The following is a 12,330-nucleotide window of genomic DNA, read 5'->3' as shown; positions in this document are numbered from 1 at the left end:
CGAGTCGGAGTGGAGATTTAAAAAGTGCGGGAGCTGCGAGTCGGAGCAGAGATTTAAAAAGCGTGGGAGCTGCGAGTCGGAGCGGAGATTTAAAAAGCGCGGGAGCTGCGAGTCGGAGCAGAGATTTAAAAAGCGCGGGAACTGCGAGTCGGAGCGGAGATTTAAAAAGAGCGGGAGCTGCGAGTCGGAGCGGAGATTTAAAAAGTGTGTGAGCTGTGAGTCAGAGCGGAGATTTAAAAAGAGCGGGAGCTTCGAGTCGGAGCGGAGATTTAAAAAGCGCGGGTGACCTGAGTGGCTGGTTGGGAATCTACATTAAATTTAAAAAATTAAGCATTGGTAACTCATTAAACATAATTACTTAATTATAATTTAGAGGGGTATCTAAGCCAGAGATCGGAGAGTACTATATTTAGCTTTCATATTTATAGTAGAAATCTAGTGCTAGGAAACAGATAGTTAACAGTAACTTTAGAAATTTTTTTTAACTTTTAACTTTAATTTACTAATTAATTGACGCAATGTCAGTTAGAGGGGTGCAGTGCTCTGACTGTGAGATGTGACAGGTCCAAGAGGCTTCCAGCGTCCCAGATGGCTTCATCTGCAGAAAGTGCACCCAACTGGAGCTCCTCACAGACCGCATGGTTCGGTTGGAGCAGCAATTGGATGCACTTAGGAGCATGCAGGTGGCGGAAATCGTCATAGATAGCAGTTAATAAATGTGGTCACACCCAAGGTGCAGGCAGAGAAATGGGTGACCACCAGAAAGGGCAGGCAGTCAGTGCAGGAATCCCCTGTGGTTGTCCCCCTCTCGAACAGGTACACCCCTTTGGATACTGTCGGGGGGGATAGCCTATCAGGGGAAAACAGCAGCAGCCAGAGCAGTGGCACCACGGCTGGTTCTAATGTTCAGAAGGGAGAGTCAAAGCGCAGAAGAGCAATAGTAATAGGGGACTCTATAGTCAGGGGCACAGATAGGCGCTTCTGTGGACGTGAAAGAGACTCCAGGATGGTATGTTGCCTCCCTGGTGCCACGGTCCAGGATGTCTCTGAACGGGTAGAGGGCATCCTGAAGGGGGAGGGCAAACAGGCAGAGGTTGTTGTACATATTGGTACTAACGACATAGGCAGGAAGGGGCATGAGGTCCTGCAGCAGGAGTTCAGGGAGCTAGGCAGAAAGTTAAAAGACAGGACCTCTAGGGTTGTAATCTCGGGATTACTCCCTATGCCACGTGCCAGTGAGGCTAGAAATAGAAAGATAGAGCAGCTAAACACGTGGCTAAACATCTGGTGTAGGAGGGAGGGTTTCCGTTATCTGGACCACTGGGAGCTCTTCCGGGGCAGGTGTGACCTATATAAGAAGGACGGATTGCATCTAAACTGGAGAGGCATAAATATCCTGCCACGAGGTTTGCTAGTGTCACACGGGAGGGTTTAAACTAGTATGGCAGGGGGGTGGGCACGGGAGCAATAGGTCAGAAGGTGAGAGCATTGAGGGAGAACTAGGGAATAGGGACAGTGTGGCTCTGAGGCAGAGCAGACAGGGAGAAGTTGCTGAACACAGCGGGTCTGGTGGCCTGAAGTGCATATGTTTTAATGCAAGAAGTATTACGGGTAAGGCAGGTGAACTTAGAGCTTGGATTAGTACTTGGAACTATGATGTTGTTGCCATTACAGAGACCTGGTTGAGGGAAGGGCAGGATTGGGAGCTAAACGTTCCAGGATTTAGATGTTTCAGGCAGGATAGAGGGGGATGTAAAAGGGGTAGCGGTGTTGCGCTACTGGTTAGGGAGGATATCACAGCTGTACTACGGGAGGACACCTCAGAGGGCAATGAGGCTATATGGGTAGAGATCAGGAATAAGAAGGGTGCAGTCACAATGTTGGGGGTTTGCTACCCGCCTCCCAACAGCCAGCGGGAGATAGAGGAGCAGATAGGTAGACAGATTTTGGAAAAGAGTAAAAACAACAGGGTTGTGGTGATGGGAGACTTCAACTTCCCCAATATTGACTGGGACTCACTTAGTGCCAGGGGCTTAGACGGGGCAGAGTTTGTAAGGAGCATCCAGGAGGGCTTCTTAAAACAATATGTAGACAGTCCAACTAGGGAAGGGGCGGTACTGGACGTGGTAATGGGGAATGAGCCCAGCCAGGTAGTAGAAGTTTCAGTAGGGGAGCATTTCGGGAACAGTGACCACAATTCGGTAAGTTTTAAAGTGCTGGTGGACAAGGATAAGAGTGGTCCTAGGGTGAATGTGCTAAATTGGGGGAAGGCTAATTATCACAATATTAGGCGGGAACTGAAGAACCTAGATTGAGGGCGGATGTTTGAGGGCAAATCAACATCTGACATGTGGGAGGCTTTCAAATGTCAGTTGAAAGGAATTCAGGACCGGCATGTTCCTGTGAGGAAGAAGGATAAATACTGCAATTTTCGGGAACCTTGGATAACGAGAGATATTGTAGGCCTCATCAAAAAGAAAATGGAGGCATTTGTCAGGGCTGAAAGGCTGGGAACAGACGAAGCCTGTGTGGAATATAAGGAAAGTAGGAAGGAACTTAAGCAAGGAGTCAAGAGGGCTAGAAGGGGTCACGAAAAGCCATTGGCAAATAGGGTTAAGGAAAATGCCAAGGCTTTTTACACGTACATAAAAAGCAAGAGGGTAGCCAGGGAAAGGGTTGGCCGACTGAAGGATAGGCAAGAGAATCTATGTGTGGAGCCAGAGGAAATGGGCGAGGTACTAAATGAATACTTTGCATCAGTATTCACCAAAGAGAAGAAATTGGTAGATGTTGAGTCTGGAGAAGGGTGTGTAGATAGCCTGGGTCACATTGAGATCCAAAATGACGAAGTGTTGGGCGTCTTAAAAAATATTAAGGTAGATAAATCCCAAAGGCCTGATGGGATCTACCCCAGAATACTGAAGGAGGCTGGAGAGGAAATTGCTGAGGCCTTGACAGAAATCTTTGGATCCTCACTGTCTTCAGGTGATGTCCCGGAGGACTGGAGAAGAGCCAATGTTGTTCCTCTGTTTAAGAAGGGTAGCAAGGATAATCCAGGGAACTACAGGCCAGTGAGCCTTACTTCAGTGGTAGGGAAATTACTGGAGAGAATTCTTCGAGACAGGATCTACTCCCATTTGGAAGCAAATGGACGTATTAGTGAGAGGCAGCATGGTTTTGTGAAGGGGAGGTCTTGTCTCACTAACTTGATAGAGTTTTTCGAGTAGGTCACAAAGATGATTGATGCAGGTAGGGCAGTGGATGTTGTCTATCTGGACTTCAGTAAGGCCTTTGACAAGATCCCTCATGGTAGACTAGTTCAAAAGGTGAAGTCACACTGGATCAGGGGTGAGCTGGCAAGGTGGATACAGAACTGGCTGGGTCATAGAAGGCAGAGAGTAGCAATGGAAGGATGCTTTTCTAATTGGAGGGCTGTGACCAGTGGTGTTCCACAGGGATCAGTGCTGGGACCTGTGCTGTTTGTAATATATATAAATGATTTGGAGGAAAATGTAACTGGTCTGATTAGTAAGTTTGCAGACGACACAAAGGTTAGTGGAATTGCAGATAGCAATGAGGACTGTCAGAGGATACTGCAGGATTTAGATTGTTTGGAGACTTGGGCGGAGAGATGGCAGATGGAGTTTAATCCGGACAAATGTGAGGTAATGCATTTTGGAAGGTCTAATGCAGGTTGGGAATATACGGTGAATGGTAGAACCCTCAAGAGTATTGAAAGTCAGAGAGATCTAGGAGTACAGGTCCTCAGGTCACTGAAAGGGCAACACAGGTGGAGAAGGTAGTCAAGAAGGCATACGGCATGCTTGCCTTCATTGGCCGGGGCATTGTGTATATGAATTGGCAAGTCATGTTGCAGCTGTATGGAACCGTAGTTAGGCCACACTTGGAGTATAGTGTTCAATTCTGGTCGCCACACTACCAGAAGGATGTGGAGGCTTTAGAGAGGGTGCAGAAGAGATTTACCAGAATTTTGCCTGGTATGGAGGGCATTAGCTCTGAGGAGCGGTTGAATAAACTCGGTTTGTTCTCACTGGAACGACGAAGGTTGAGGGGTGACCTGATAGAGGTCTACAAAATTATGAGGGGCATAGACAGATGGATAATCAGAGGCTTTTCCCCAGGGTAGAGGGGCCAATTACTAGGGGGCATAGGTCTAAGGTGAGAGGGGCAAGGTTTAGAGTAGATGTACGAGGCAAGTTTTTTACACAGAGGGTAGTGGGTGGCTGGAACTCGCTACCGGAGGAGGTGGTGGAAGCAGGGACGATAGTGACATTTAAGGGGCATCTTGACAAATACATGAATAGGATGGGAATAGAGGGATACGGACCCAGGAAGTGTAGAACATTGTAGTTTAGTCGGGCAGCATGGTCGGCACGGGCTTGGAGGGCCGAAGGGCCTGTTCCTGTGCTGTACATTTCTTTGTTCTTTGTTCTTGTTCTCGCCTTTTTGATTATTTACTGCACTTGTTCGTGGCATTCAAAGAAGGATCTATACACCTGAACCCTCAAATCTCTTTGGACATCCACTGTCCTAACCTCTTTCCGTTTTCAAAGTACTTTGCTACAATACCTCACCTGCTAAACAGCTTGCCAACTTTCCACTTGGATTCATGCTTGAATGGCCAATTGAGTGAGGGACATTGGAACTGGTGGAAATGTCATTGAGTACAAATCAGCGGGAACAATTCCAACTGTCAACTACACATTGATCACTTAAACAAAAGGTAGCTAGTAAAGGGGAATTGTGGGATAACCACAGCTAATGCCCTCCTGACGCCAATTACAGTCAGGCATATCAATGGTTTAGCTGTTTCAAGTGAGAGGCTATTAAAATATGCAAATTAGAGTCCTAAACTGTTGTAGGAGCTCAGCTGCAACTTTGAAGGACAAATAGCATACTTTGGCTATTTGTAACAGGCAGCTCTTACAGTTTCTGGTAGGGGCTGCTCCACAGAAATACTGCAGCCTGTTCCTGGTGCATGCTTGCTGCACCCCTCATCCCATCCCCCCACCACCCTCTGTTCTGGGATTGACTTCTCCCCTCCCACCAAAACTTTGTCTGCTGGCTAACTCAGTGTAGAGCAGGGGCCAATTTCACAGCATCCCACAGCCAGCGGGCTATTGCAGAGTACCCATAGCTTGCTGACTGCATTCAAATAAACCGTGAGCCTAATAATGGTTCAGGCCCCCAAGCACCAGTTTCAAAAACGTGGTGCAGACACTCTCCAGGCTTCATATTCAATTTAGGCAGAAGTCAAAAATCACCCGTTGCCCCCACCACCCCAGCACCTTCAGGAGAGCAAATAAACTGTACAGAAAGTGCTAATTTTTCTCCTGAATATTTTAAATATGTAGCTGAAATGTGGTGTAACAAATGGCAAAGAGCTGTGAGATATGATCTATATCTCATGTACAATCATGTCTGATGTTGACAGTCACTCATTTTGGGACAGAACTTGTACCACATAGAGATTATTTTGCATGTTTTATTCACCACATTAAACAAGATTGATGAATGATCTATTTCATGGCATAACAAGCAAGAATCCAAGTCACAATATTAACTTGTACTGAACTGGTACATTTTCTTATTTCCCTTTCTGCTCACAGTAGAACTGCAAGGTGTTTGTAATTGTTAATTAAAGCAATAAACATTAGTTTCATGCGAATCCAAATAATTATGTCAGCCAACTAGCAATGCTGATATGCTAGTGCCAGCCAATAGATGAATTAAATGAAACAGACATAGGGACAAATATTATAATGGGAATGTTAATAAAATTCAACAAGATCCTCTTAAATATGGGTTGTGAAGTCAATCCAGTGTGCAGGTTTATATTATACTTTCAAGAAAGAGGGACAAATTTCCTGTGCAACAAAATCAAAGCTGCCTTCACAGGAAATAGGTTTACCATTCTATTATAGATAGTGCACAGAGGAAATCTTCTCCCATGAGTACTCTGCCCTATTGAAGGAAAATAATATTCTGTTATATTTATTCACAAATTTTCCACAATGTCTTCTTGTACTTATGTATATGTAGCACCGTCAATATGACATACCACCACAGTATACACATCACTTCTTACAATTGCACTATTTTCCCTTCACCAGTTCTTCAATAAAAGTTAAACACTGAAATAATGGCAGGATTGTAAGGATTAAAATGTAGCTTTCTTTGGCACGCAGAAATTATTATGCACTGTTTTCATTTTGAGACTTATAACGAGTTTGAGGTTTCCTTAAAGGGCTTTTACAATTGTTTTAATTTTTAAACAATCTTATTAAAAAAATCAAACTTGCACAGAACAGAGATTGGCTGATTTTTGGAGTGGAAAATTTCAAAGATCACAGAGGTTAGCACTGCTACCTGACAACGCCAGGGACCCAGTTTTGATTCTGACCTTGGAGTTTGCGTGGAGTTTGCACGTTCTCCCCATGATTCCGTGGGTTTCCTCCGGGTGCTCCGGTTTCCTCCCACGGTTCACAAATGTGCAGGTTAGGTGGATTGGACACGCTACGTTGCCCTTCATGTGGTGAAATATTAGATGGGGTCACGGGGTTAGGACGGGGGAGCGGGCCTAGTTAGGGTGCTCTTTCGCAGGGTCAGTGCAGACTTGATGGGTCGAATGGCTTCCTTCTAAACTGTAGGGGTTCTATGATCTACTTGTTGTAGTGACATCATAGGTGATGCAGTTACATCAATAAAATGTGATTTCAAATATCACCCTATCACCTGCTGAGAATCTGACCAAAACAGCTTTTCCAACAGCCTTTACATAGATGGCAATAGCCCTTTAAGAAACTGTGATAATCCTTATAAACATTTCTGAAACATTTTCAAAATACAGGCACATACGAAAATACTCCCAAAGAACATCGTGACCTTTTCACATCATTGTAATTTTCAGAGATGTGCCGATCTAATACTTACTAATTTATTACAAAACTCTGTGTTCTTTTCCAGAATAAAGATCAGGAAACTTTATAAATAAAATGGTGTGATCCACACTAATGATTGTGCACGAGGAATTAAATTCAATAAAAAATACAACTGACTGTAAACACTGACCTGTCGCCTGAATTTCCTTGCAGCTGAGGTTACACACAGGACGACTGCACCACAGAGCAAACTCATTTTTGTGAGATATGCTTGTCACCCAATTCTGCTACCTCTCTCTTGCTGGCCAGTGTGTTGCACAGACCATGTCATTCCTTCACTGAATGCTGCCAGAGTCTAAGCACGCTTTCTGCTCCATGTGATGTTGCCAGGTTACCTCTCCCAGGAGGGGAAGGAAAGACTAGGCCAAAGTGACCAATCGAGCAAGAGTTCAGAGTTCAGTTTTCAAAAGGAGAGAATAAAATCAAAGGCCGGTATTCATTATGAGCCAACTCATTATGTACCAGTTGTGCCCATAGCCTTCCCTATAGAGCCTCATAAGCGTTTTGGCTGTGTTCTGCGACAATGACCCAGTAAATTCGATCAACCCTCTGAGCATGCGCATTAATAACACAGTTAAACACTGAGGTATTGACCATTCTCCCTTCCATACAGTTTTTTTATATCACAGTTTAAACTAAAGGAACTAGATTCATAATATTACGAATATTCTATTAAATATTTTTACTTTCAGAAAATACAGAAAGCAACAAGATTGCAGTTCTCGAGCATAACTTGATGAATATTTAGTTATGGATATTTCAATATGCAGTTGCTGTCAATTAGAGCACATTGTCATGCAGTGCTTTCCTTTATTTATTGTCGAACTTTGCTTCAACATTTAAAACAAAACCTATGGGACCACTGCTTTAAAATGTAACAAAGCCCGTAACAAACATGAGTGCATCTACCAGATTTGGTTAGAACTAAAAACAAATTTGGAACTTTACTCTTTTCCTCATTTGAATGATAGAAATGAAGACTTTCGAATTTAGGAAATTGTTGTCAACTGGTTCTATGTTAGAGTTTTGTATTCCTTCTCTCAAAACCTACAAATTGATACTTTTAGCTCCATCTACTGGTCAAATCCATCATAACAATATACACAGGTCATGCGCACAAACATCTCGGGCAGGATTCTGTTTGGGAGACTCTGGACAGGATTCCCTGTTGCTCGATGCCAATATTGTAATAGGTGACTGAGCGGAGAATCCCTTCTGATGCCCAAATCAGGGGCAGTGCCGGTTTGACGCTGGATTTCGAGTCTCCGGACCCTCCAAAATGGCATCATCGCGTACCATGCTGCACGGCGTTGGCACGGCATTGGCGGATCATCGGAAGGCCCCCCCGATTCTCCGCACCGATGGGCCGAGTACCCAGCCGCGCGGTTGACGTGTGGCCTGAGCGGTCGGGAACCTGGCGTGGTGGCTGTGGACTGTGTCGGCCGAGAGCCATTCTGCTGGCCGGGGGTGGTTTTCGCGAGGGCTGGGGAGACTATGGGGGGTGGCCAGAGGGTGGCCAGGGGTTGTCCTGCCAGGCCGTATTTGGCAGGTCGGGTCCGCGCATGGCCGGCACCATGTTGTACAGTGCGGCCGCTGCAATTCATTGCCGTGCGCATGCACGGCCAGGGACCCAAGCCATTTTCCAGCCGTTTTTGGCGTGGGAACCGGGAGTTTTACCCGGCGCTGCTGCTAGCCCCTCACCCGATGCGGGATCAGTGAGGGTTCGGTGCCTCTTTTGGCATCGTAAAACGCCACAGTTCCTATGCCCGCACCAACACTTAGCCACAGAAACGGAGAACCCAGCCCTATCTTCTCTCGCCGGAGCTGAATTGCAACCAGTTTACAATAGCCCGTGGGAGCACAAACCGGTAAGCAATTCAGGGAATCCCGCTATCGAGCCGCCATCCAGAGCGGTGGCTAAATAGTAAGGTCCAGCAGCCAGCCACCTAGCCCCCAGCCCCATACCGCAAATCAGCTCCGCCCCCCCCCTCGCCCCAACAATGCTCAGCAGCCTCCAACCCCCAGATTGCCTCGATGCCCCTCCATCCCCAAGTACAGGAGTTACGCTACCCAACCAGCCCCCATCCCTAGTGATACAGAGACCCCCCACAGTGCAGTACAGTCACTCAACCCTCTGACTTCACTGCACTTATCTCTCTTTGATGTGGTCAATGTTTACAAACATTGGGGTTTCACCACTTAGGCCACTGAACCATGAAGGAGATGAATGAATCAAAGCTGCAGATGGTTTGTAGAAGCTGTCAATCACAGACCATGCCTAGAAAGCTATGAATGGCATGCAGCTAATGAATCTGTGGGGACTAGAGACAGGTGACAATTGTTCCCCTTCCAGGAATGGGCAGGTAGAGCTGCAAGGTAAGTGTTACAGCTGTAATTCCTCTCACTGCTCCTGTCTGGACTGTTCGCTAGCTTCCAGACAGGGGTTGCTTTTCTGGGATGAGGGACTTTGTGTGGGGATGTGGGGGTCCGTGGGGGGGGTCCCTTTGGTAGGGTGTCCCTGGGGGGGGAGGTCCCCCTATTACAGAGAACCCAAGGGATCTCCTAATACAGGAGTCCCTAGGGGGTCCCCTATTACAGGAGAGCCTTTGGGGGTCTCCCAATTATAGGGGTCCCTGTGGGGGGACCGCCAGCATTTCTGGTGAACTCTTCATTGTAGCATGCGTAATTTCCTGTAAGACATTAGGAATTTGTTTACTCTTCTTGCCAATGTCTTCTAGTCCTTCAAAGCTTTGATAGAATGCTTTAATGATTGCACAAAACCTTCGGCCAATCTATTCATTGAACGATAATATGGAACTGGGCTGGTTTAGCACACTGGGCTAAATCGCTGGCTTTGAAAGCAGACCAAGGCAGGCCAGCAGCACGGTTCAATTCCCGTACTAGCCTCCCCGAACAGGCGCCGGAATGTGGCGACTAGGGGCTTTTCACAGTAACTTCATTTGAAGCCTACATGTGACAATAAGCGATTTTCATTTCATTTCATTTCAACTGACTTGATATAGTGTATGCCATTTCCCTTCAAGTAATTATCAAACTCCTTTGCAGTAAACGGAATACCATTGTCATTAACAATAAATGTTAATATGTTGTAAATGTTGTTAATATTTCGTCTAGCTTCTCAATAGTCTACTCAGTCGTCGTTGACTTCATTATCACGACTTCCGCCCATTAGAGTGTGCGATCACAATCGCTAAGACCATGTGACCCTCCTGTGCACCAGCATAATCGATGTGTATTCTCTGCCATGGCTGCATCAGCATGACATCGCCTAACTCTTTCATTGTCTGTATGTACGATATATGATATTAGACCTGTCTTTGCTCGGATCACAGCAGGTACCCATAATGTGATGGTTTGTAATGGTGGAGCGTTTTTCTCAGGATTGACATTGCCCTATTTTCTCTTCAATTTGAGTGTCTAACTCCTGGCCACCAAAAATGACTGCATACTAATTCCTTAATCCTTACCACACCAAGATGTTCCTCATGCAGTTTGTCAAGGACTCTACTTTGCAAACATGGAGCAATAATCACACGGATTCCCCATATTAGAACGCCATTCGGCACTGTCAACTCAAGTCTTTGAGTGATGTGGGGCTTGAGAGCTGGATTTTTCCAATGGATATCTGGCAGCGTTCCATTTTGGACCACGTCCATCACCTTCCCCATCACTGGATCAGTCCTTGGGTATCTCTGAACTTGAGAAGGAGTCACAGGTACACTATCCATGAGAGAGAAATACAGGATGTTGACAAAATGTTCTTCAGGTTCATGCTTGACTTGTAACGGCAATTGTGACAAAGCAGTAGCATTTGCATGCTACTCTGACTGAAATATTCGATATTATGGTGTGTGCTGACAACAGCAATGACCATCTTTGTAACATAACTGCCAAAGAAGGTATATTTTGTACAGCCCAAAGATTATGGTCAAGGCTTGATGATCTGGCAAAAGAGTGAAATGACACCCATAAAGGTAATGGTGGAGCCTTATTACTCCAAAATTGATGCTCAAAGCCTCTTTTTCTAGCTGAGCATAATTTGATTCTGCACTAGTAAGAGTTTGTGAAGCAAACACTATCAGTCGTTCATCTCCTGAAGGCACTATGTGCGAGATAACTGCACAAATCCCATGGGGTTAGGCATCGCAAGCAAGTTGCAACTTCATCTTGGGATTATAATGAGCCAACAGCTCTGACTTCTGCAAAGCTTCTTTCACCTCATTGTATGCATCCTCACATCATTCTGACCAATGCCAGTGTATGCCAGTTCCATAGCAAAGTGTGTAAAGGCTTCAATCGTGTTGCTAAATTTGCCGTAATAATTGATCAATCCTAAAAGTGACCTTAATTGTGTCACATTTTGAGGACATGGTTAGTCTAAGATTGCTCCTTGAGTAAACCATCTTTGTCCATAATCCAATCTAGACAACTTGAAAAAGTCACACTTTTCCTTCTTAACTCTCAGCTTGTAGCTCTGTAAACGCTTCAGGGTAGCTTCCAAATTCTCCAAGTGTTCCTGTTCACTCAAACCGGTGATGAGTATGTCATCTAAATAACATTGCACTCCATTCAGCCCACTTAGAAATTGATCCATGGACCTTCGCAAAAGAGCAGGAGCAAATGTTATTTCAAAAGGAAAGCTTCTGTAATCATAGAATCATAGAATTTACAGTGCAGGAGGCTATTCAGTCCATCGAGTCTGCACCGGTCCTTGGAAAGAGCACCCTACTTAAGCCCCACACTTCCACCCTATCCCCTTTATCCCCACAACCCAACCTAACCTTTTTGGACACTTAGGACAATTTAGCATGGCCAATCCACCTAACTTGCACGTCTTTGGACTGTGGGAGGAAACCGGAGCACCCGGAGGAAATCCATGCACACACGGGGAGAACGTGCCGACTCCACACAGACAGTGACCCAAGCCGGGAATCGAACTTGACATCCTGGAGCTGTGAAGCAACTGCGCTAACCACTGTGCTACCGTGGGGCCCTTAATGAAACAGACCTTTGTGCGTTACGATGGTGAATAGTGGCTGTGATTTGGCAGCCATATCCATCTGCAGATGTGCCTGTGAAAAATCAACTTGACTGAATTTCTGCGGAAAACTGCCACAGACAATGTGAAGAGGCAACTTCGCTATCCGCCCATTGACTTCTACTTTCACTATGATGCAACCTTTTAATGGTACAACCTCTTCGGTGTACGTCCTTAGGATCACATCTGACAGTTGTAAAGGCAAATGCTTCAGCTTTTGATGATAAATTGTCTCAGGTATTAACGATATTGCTGCACCCATATCCATTTTAATTTCATTGATCTTCGAGTTTTGGATATGTCCAAAAA

General features: G+C 45.5%; 1 protein-coding gene across 1 annotated transcript in view; it reads right to left on the bottom strand.

Annotated features, from left to right (window-relative positions):
* The window catches only part of dab1a (DAB adaptor protein 1a), a 747,664-nt gene extending 740,293 nt beyond the window's left edge, over positions 1 to 7,371 (bottom strand). Inside the window, exon 1 of the mRNA XM_072512896.1 lies at positions 7,093 to 7,371. The gene's annotated coding sequence lies outside the window, so the exon portion shown is untranslated. The remainder of the gene's footprint in view (positions 1 to 7,092) is intronic.
* Positions 7,372 to 12,330: the final 4,959 nt, after the last annotated feature.

The sequence above is a fragment of the Scyliorhinus torazame genome, chromosome 7, assembly GCF_047496885.1.
Source record: "Scyliorhinus torazame isolate Kashiwa2021f chromosome 7, sScyTor2.1, whole genome shotgun sequence".
In the NCBI taxonomy this organism is placed as follows: domain Eukaryota; kingdom Metazoa; phylum Chordata; class Chondrichthyes; order Carcharhiniformes; family Scyliorhinidae; genus Scyliorhinus; species Scyliorhinus torazame.
The sequence above is the reverse complement of the archived record's forward strand: the minus strand, read 5'-3'. Positions and strand labels throughout refer to the sequence as shown.